Below are 7,366 nucleotides of genomic sequence, written 5' to 3'. Positions count from 1 at the left end.
TCTGTGTTGAAGCCCATCCTATTCTCATCCGCCCACCCTTGTAACCTTTGTTGAACTTCATCCTATTTCATTCTGCCCATTTTTCCAATCTGTCCAGATCCACCTGGATCCATTTCCTACCCTCTGGTGTGTTAACTTTGCCCCAGAATTTGGTATTATCTGTGAACTTAGACAGGGTGCTCTCTATGTGCTTGTCCACTGATGAAGACATTGAATAGCACCAGTCCAAAGACCGAGCCTTGCAGGACTCCACTGCCACATCTTTCACTGCCACAGATTGATATCGACCCATCCACCACCACTCTCTGGGTGCAACCCTTAAGCCAGTTTGTCACCCACCTGACCGTGTAATCATCTACATCACAGCCTGTCGGTTTATTTACGAGAACAATAAAATTTAAGTTAAACTTGCTAAATGGCTTTGTCTGGAAATACAAGGGAAAATAATATTAAAAGATGTAAGACATTCTATTTTGACATTTGAAAAATTCAAGGTTTGGTTTTGAAAATACTGGAAAATCTCATATTAGCATTTCCAAATTAGTTTCACGTAAAAGTTGAGCTAAATCAAAAAAATAAGTATAAAATAAAAGGGAAAAAATAACCCCAAAATGGAATCAAACATTTCAATTTGAATTATTTTGGGATGAGTGCTTCCACCAAAAAATATGCGGCTCAAATCAGTTTGAGCCAGGTATTTTCTAATTCTTTGGATCAGCCAACAAACCTTAAATCCCTATTTCTGGAGGGATAAAAGTGCCATTTTAGCTATTTTGGATCTCTTAATCCCTATGTATATTTTTGGATGCCTAGAAGATTTTCTCAGAGTGAATACACTTATTCATAAGCATTGCTTCATGGAAAGTTTGACTAAAGAAATATTGGATGAAGGGTATTATTATGGATCAACTTTTAAGCTAAGTACAAGTATTCAAGAAACCCATAGCAGAAGTGCTCTAACTTTTGAACTTTACTCCAAGCACCCCCATTTAGGTTCAGATGAAGCAGAATATGCTACCCTTTATGGGGGGCAAGGACTTCAAACCCTGCCTGCACGGCATGAGCACATCAGGTAAGGAAGGCTCTTGCATACCTCTCAGTATGCTCTGTTGTGCTTCCAAAGACTCCTAAGCAGAGCTGCCTCTGAATGGGTGGCAGGGACATCATGGCCACCTGGATGCCCCACACACACGAATACAACCCAAGCATCCAGGACACTTATGCAAACACACACACAACTCAGGCATCTGCTGCACAACTGGGTCATCAACTTCCATGCAGCTGATGAAGACAATGCCCACATTTTCTGTAATTCCCTGTTACCCAGGGCGATAAAGAGCAGGCACTACATTCTTTGGGTCTCCAATTTAGTCATCAGCAATGCCATCAACCCCCATAATCCTTGTCAGGGTTCTTGCCTTGGCTCATGAGGCCCTATGAAGTGCAGCTGAACTACCAGAAGGAGCACTTCAACTATGGAGCAGGCCTGGCACTGGAAGCACATGCAGTGCAGGGAAAAGTGAAAAGGCACACCTCACGCCAAAGTGTGTGGTCCTGGGCCCCACACCATGGCAAGCTGTCCAGATCCATGAAGCCATGGCCAACTGCTTCCTCCCCCATGTGGACTGGGATCCCTTCCTGGATGAGAGGGCTATAGGGCTTTGACTTTCCATGCCTTGGCACTGGGCTTTGGGTCTCCTGCCATAGGCTCCTCTGGCCCTGTGTCATTGGCACTGCTGTCCACAACCCAGTCTGCCCAGGCACCATCCCCCTCCCTTCTCCTTGCCCAACACCTTGCCACCAGAGGCACACACCAGGGTGTGGGGGAAATCAACATAAGGAAGAGTCATGCCTTGTTTTAACCAAATGCTGAAGCTGCCAAACAGTCTGTTTATTAAACAAACCCTGCAATGTTGCCCACTCTGGAACTTGGAATGTTCTAATCAGTTAACATTGAGAGAGTGGGGAAAAACCCTACCTGCACCAGGCAGTTATGCCACTGAGGGGGAAAATGGGGGAGGGGAGGCATCCTCAACTTAACAAATATGAAACCTTGGGGTGGCAGGGAGTATGCTGCATGTGAAACTGCTGACCCACAGTTTAATTCAAATGTTGCAACTACCAAACTTTTCATGTACATAATAAATAAAATGTGCAATGTTGCCCACTCTGGAACTTGGACCACAGCCCAGGGCACTGAAGTTCCCTCCAGTGGGACCCAGACCTATAGTGGCCTAGCACAGTGGGCTGGTAGAATGCCCCACCATGTTCTCTTTGGGGCCCTGTGCCATGCCAGCAACTGCCAGTGGCCAGGCATAGTGAGCTGAGCTTGGAAGGCAGGTGGAGTCAATGCTAGCCCTGGCATCAGGTCTCAGGCAGCCTATTTCCCCTCCCCTCCCTTCCCCTCCCCTCCCAAATTGCTGCTTTCCCAAGGGGGCCCTATCAGATGCCTTCCTGGCTCCTTGAGCCATGGGTCAGTGGCTCCCATGCACCATATTTCCTCTTCTGGGGCTCCCCTGCCCTCCAGCATCCCTCAATCAATGCACAATATGGAGTTTTCCCTCACAGCCACCATCCAGGGTGCCCCCCCATGGGACTCTTTGGCATGTCACCTTAGAGAGAAATCCCTGGAGTGGGGCTCTCCATGATGACAGGGGAAATGAGTGGCTAGAAGTCTGCCCCACCACTCTGGCCTGGGAGAGAAATGGTCTCCCCATTGGAGGTGGCACTGATGCCACTTAGGGGTAGTGTAGCTGAATCTCAAGTGGTTTTTTACTCTGTGTCTAAATTCCCATGTGCTGCAACTCTCTCAGATCTGAAGAAGTGCATGTGACCTCCCTCAGAGCAGCTGGTCCTCATAAACCTTGTTCTTGGACTTTCGCAGTGCAGTCCTGCTCCTGGACAGCTCGTTCAAGTGTCATGGCACCACGGTGCAAGCAGTCATCAACCTTTCCATTCCAACCCACCACATTGATAGTTCCCTTCAGCCCTCACGTCCCTGGTGCCATCTACATGCTTTCAGCATCTCAGCTCCATAACTGGCATTCCACACACAAATGCAGAGCCTGCAGGCAAGGGAGACACTGAGGGACATCTGGTGAGTCCCCTATCCAGACTCTTTCCCTTGCCTGGAACTAGAATCCACACAGCTGCTCACAACCTGGCACTGACCAAATTGTGCCTGGAGGATCATTAGCAAAGACACGTTGATTCGCTTGTTGGTTACACTTCAGCTATGGAGCTCAAAAAAGCTGTCAATGCATATCAGGGTCTGTTTGGGTTACGGTTTGTGTCAGGTGAATCTGGGTAAACACATTGGTCTCTAACACAGACTGATAAGCTCCCAACAACAGTAAGAGGTACCAGCCCTGATGCCTCTGCTTCATTCCAGCAGGGGTGGTGCAGGGGTTGAGGGAGGGGAGCTTTTTGAAGGCACAAGGTCAGTGAGGAGCATCAATAAATCAGTATCACCAGTCTTCCACATGAACAATCATCGAGCTAAGAGCACACTGAACATCAGAGTAGGCAACCCCAGCTTTCCCTATGAGCACATCACAAACTACCAAGGGCCGCTTTTGTTTTTAATCCCCTAACAGTGCTCAAAACACCCCCTAAAAAACTCACATTGCTCCCTTGCAGTGCAGTGAACAGCTGAACATGCCATATGCAGTGCTGCAGACATGTCTGAGGCACCACATACTGCACGGTCATGCTTGTCTGGATGCAGCCAAGAAGTCACTGTCAGCATGTCTGTGGAGTACCCCCTCTATCCTCATGTTTCCCGCCTGCCACGACTTGGATCTTAAAGAAATAAAAATAGGGAGGAAGGGATTGTTACCCAAGGAAGTACCTTTAGGAAGAACCACGCTGGAATAACTTGGTTTTCTCCTTTAAGATTTTATTCAGTGGTTTGCAAGTTTAACAGGAAATTCTCCTTTAAGGGGGGAAGTGAATCACAGTCCGAAGGGTTAATCCTGAATCCCAACTGGGTCACTCTCTGTTATCAGTAGAGGACCTCCAGCCCCTTACTTGGAACAGTAAGTGCAATAGTGTGCCTACTTGCTTGTCAGCACTGAAGAATCAAGGTCCTCAGCCCAGCAAAGGGAGTCTCTGGGCTTCTCTGTCTTTCCTGAGTCCTAGTCCGCTTCCCCTGTTAAAAAAAAAAAAAAAAGAGAGAGAAAAAAAGAAAAGTTTCCTTTTGTTCAATTCTGGCCACTAATTGACCAATTAGCGGCTTGTTACACACATGCTGATTATTTTCTTTTGTAGTGCGGCTTCAGCATGCAGGCTCCGCGGCTCTCCCACGGTCAGGGCTCGCTTGCTCCGCCCTCGGTAACCCTTTTCCCTCGGGGTCCTGGAGTCACCTGGTCTGGGTGGGGGTAATCCCTCCCACTGCCCATCTGACTCAACGTCGTCCCTGATCCTGAATGCCAGCTGCAGCTCCAGCCCGTGGCATGGCCCCACTTCTCCCTGCACTCACTGCTGCTCTGGTAGAGTCAAGGTAAGATAAGGTGAAGTCTGGGTTCTGCAATCCCTCTGATCCTGCGCCGGGGCCTCTCTTCCCAGATCCTTCTCTCTGAGGGGGGATCTCTCTCACAGCTCCTCCTCTCTCTCTCTCACTCTCTGGGGTGCCCAAAGGCACCTTTCCTCTTCTTCCTCTCCTTTTTATCCTCCAGGGTTTAGTCACCATTGGCTTCTTAGGGCCAGGGACCCGCTCTCCTCACGGTGTAATTATTTCCAGCTGCCCCTCTTTTCCTTAACAACAGGGTCTCAATAAGAACCCTGTTACAGTCACATCAGATCATTCCCTCACCTATAAACATCACATCCAGAAGGTCAGCAGTAAAGTCTCTGAACAGGTAGCTGCCTTAAGAAATTTAGGCAGCACAACATGGGGATCCAACTTCAAAGTGTTCAGAACCACTGCAGTTGCAATAGTATATGCCCCAGAAGATTATTGTGCTCCTGTATGGTTCAGAAGTTGTCACACTAAAAAGCTGAACACTGTACTTAACAGTATGCACAGGCTCAAAACAAGCTGAACAACTTGCGCGTGTGTGCACGCACACACACTCTGTCAGACATGAGACCAAGTAACATAAGAAGAAAGAACCTAGCCATTCCCCTGCTGCTAGGTTTCTGGGCCCACAGAGAGCTCAGTAGGCTGGGTACTGCGGCCAGCATTGCATTAAATTTAGATAAGGGGTGGGGTGAATGGAAGTGTGTCCTGGGGGAGGATGGGGGAAAGAACCCCAAAACAATAAACAGGGACCTCCTGGAGAGGGGAGCACATGAGGAAAAGGGAAAAGATATAAAAATAACTCAAAGGGATTACTTACCAGCAGCAGCAGGACCCACAACGCAGCTGGAGGGAGAGAGGAAATTTGCACGGGTCATAAGCCACACCTTTATCCAGCTGAAACTGGCCAGTGACGTCACTGGCAATCACCAGCCAGCAGGGATAAAGTGAACTGGCAGGGAAGACGGTGGGGAAAGCGGAGCAGAGACAGGGAAGTCTCTGACACTGGGCACTGCCCAGAATACCTGGAGGGTGAGAGAGCCAGCAGGGGCTCTCTGCTGCAACAAAATACAAAGTGCTGAAGAGACTGAGGAGCCAGAAGAGGCTCCCAGTGCTGACAGAGGCAGGGTCGATGGAGGGACGACAGAGCCGGAGGAGGCTCTCCTCACTAACAGAAGTGGGAGCATCGGAGGAGCACAGGAGACAATGGAGGCTTCCACTCTGGGTGGAGACGAAAAGGGCAGTGAGGGAAGCTGAGGTACAGGCCATCCAGAGGCTGGGTGTCAGCCCACAACTCGAGGGGTGGGCAGATATGTGGGGAGACACCCCAGGATAGCAGAAATAGGGAGCTCCCTACAGTGGAGAAGGATGACAATGGCCCATGTCATACAGGGCAGAGGGAGAGCCGTGACAACCCGGGTCAAAGAACCACTGTCTACACTGACCATGACGGCCCAGACTTCAGCAGCATCAGAGGGCGCAAAGGGTTGACCATCACCCTGGCATAAGGGTAGGGGAAAAGGACTGATCAGGCCCTCCCATGCTTGATTTCATTAGTCCTTCCTTTCTTTAGTTGAGAGATAGGGTGAGATGATATAGCCAGAATGGCACTGTATCATATTTTTCTTTGATCCTCCATCTTTTGTTGGAACGTAGAGCGAATTTTGGAGTCCTGGGTAGGGACTGTGCAAGCCAGAAGGGTGCAATTTTCTGTAGCCCTACTTCTGATTGAGTTAGGTGCCTCGGGAGGCAGGTCCTACAGTGTGGTAGGGACACATGAGCCAACAGGGCCCAGGGAAGATAAACATCATCGGGGATACGGCCAAGAAGAACTGATGACCCACCAGAGGTTAGCGTGAGGTTGGGGTGTAGGGGAGGTGGAGCCCCATGGACTACCGCCAGGCAGTCTCTGCGCTGCAGCCAAACCCTGGGTGGCTGGCCCCCCTACTGGTGTAACATTCGAATTCATGGCAGGTGAGATTGGGGGAAGCCACTCAGGGGATAGACAGCAGCCCACAACCCTACAGGAGATCATAGGATGCCCTCTATCAGCAACCCGGACCAAGGCCACACGAGACAGGATGTTTGAGGCCGAACGGGTACAAAGTGAAATGATTAGTCAGAGTAATCCAGTCCAAAATCTATTCCTACAATGTTTCATACCAACACCAAATGAGTCCACCATTGAGCATGATCTCGACAGAGAAGCATGGGTCAAGCTGAACCAACCATGATCAGGCTACAGACACTTCAAAACACTGCACAGAATAAACAACTTAGCCTCCTGTACAAATGCAGTGCCCAGCATACAGCACAGCACTTAATCAAAAGCTGCAATCTTTACAACTGCCCAGATGGGGTATATGGAATATGCACACTGAGTGATAATACCAGACAGTGGCTCATAGCTATCCAGGGGGAATAGAAGGACTGGGAGGAAGGGGTTGAAACACGGACTTTGCTGACTTGTCAGTGACAGCCTGGGGGAAGGGCCAGCCTGATGCTAGGGCAGAGGAGACTAGCCCTGGCCTAGGCTAGACTCCCGACCCATGAGGGAGGGGTAAATGGGGTGATGTAATCCTTCATGGGTCAGCAGAATGTGACCTAATGTGATTCATGATGGGATATGGTATAGATGTTCATCATGGCACTCTAACCTAATGTACTGAAGTCTGATATCACATCCATCCAGGGTTATCTTAGGGTGGGATATACCATTTTACAGCATTCTATTGCAGTGTTTCCCAACCAGTGTGCAGCAGCACAAAAGTGTGTTATCAGAAATGAACAGGTGTGCCATGGAATTTTGCCATGGCAATGAGCTACAATAAGTATTAGGATGGCGAT

Source organism: Crocodylus porosus, unplaced genomic scaffold (genome assembly GCF_001723895.1).
Source record: "Crocodylus porosus isolate Cpor-Errol unplaced genomic scaffold, CroPor_comp1, whole genome shotgun sequence".
Taxonomy (NCBI): Eukaryota; Metazoa; Chordata; order Crocodylia; family Crocodylidae; genus Crocodylus; species Crocodylus porosus.
This window is presented reverse-complemented; position numbering follows the sequence as displayed.